We start from the raw sequence: 1,251 nt of genomic DNA, 5'->3' as shown, positions 1-1,251 counted from the left end.
CCACAAATTGTTATATTAATATGAAAAGTTATTTTTTTAATATTATTATCATTAACTCTGATTCTATAATAGATATTTTATATATCAATCTTCAAGAATATCTTTGCTTTCGATAATTAATTAATTATTTTATTAATTAATAATAATAAATAGTAATTCTTAACTATCATCTTATTAAGGCCTCTGTAGTCTATGTATAGATGTAGTCTACTATTCTTCTTAAATACAAATAATATGAGTGTCTTTGTTAAACTCTTCAATGAGTGTATTCAGTTCTTTGATTATACTTTTTTAAAATATTTATATAGAATATTCAATTTCTTTACTGATAAGTTATAAAGAGATCTGTATAGTACTGTTATATTATCTTCAAGATAAATCTTATATTATATCTTAATATTAGAAAACTTCACTGCTTTTCTTTCTAAAAAGATATTCTTATAATCTGTAAAGAGATATTGTGTTTATCTGTCTTTAATAATGAATACTACTATCAATCTTATAGTGAGAGTGATGACTTCTTCATCTATTCTCAAGTCTCAGTTATCTACTATATAGTATATTAACTCTAACTTTTTCTCAAGATTCTTCTGATGAAACTCTTCAGATTTCTCTATTACTATTTCTTTATCAGTGAGACAGTACTGTCATATCTAAGTAACTCAGTTAATAAGAGAATTGTTTTCTCTCAATTATAAAAGATCTAGAATAATATTCTTATCTATAATATTAATAGTTTGAAGAAGCAGACTACTCTTCTTAAAGATTTCTTCTAAGTCTGTAATTATACACTTTGCTTGAATTATGTTAAAATAATGATATTTCATTTTATCAGTAAATTTTATATAGTCTGACATAGACTGACTGTGTGACCGTGTCTGAGACTAGAATCAAACTTTACAGTTATTATATTATCTAAGAGTATTACTTCTGATTATAATTTGTATTCATTACATTGATCTTAAATTATATTATTTCAAATATTAAAGATTTCAGATTCACTTTTCAAATAAAAATCTAGTCTCAGATAAAGAATATGTTTAAATTCTTAGTCATATTTTCATTCTGATTTCATTATTGAGAATAGTATTAAATGAGATTATAAAATTATTTCTCACTTATAAAATATCATAACATAGTACTCATTTGTTGAAAATTTAATAGAGAGTGTTATTAAATATTATTACTTTTCTGAATATAGATTATAATTCATATAATTTTATTATGAAAAAGTTTATATACAAAAAAAAC

The sequence above is a fragment of the Blastomyces gilchristii genome, assembly GCF_000003855.2.
Source record: "Blastomyces gilchristii SLH14081 genomic scaffold supercont1.3, whole genome shotgun sequence".
In the NCBI taxonomy this organism is placed as follows: domain Eukaryota; kingdom Fungi; phylum Ascomycota; class Eurotiomycetes; order Onygenales; family Ajellomycetaceae; genus Blastomyces; species Blastomyces gilchristii.
This window is presented reverse-complemented; position numbering follows the sequence as displayed.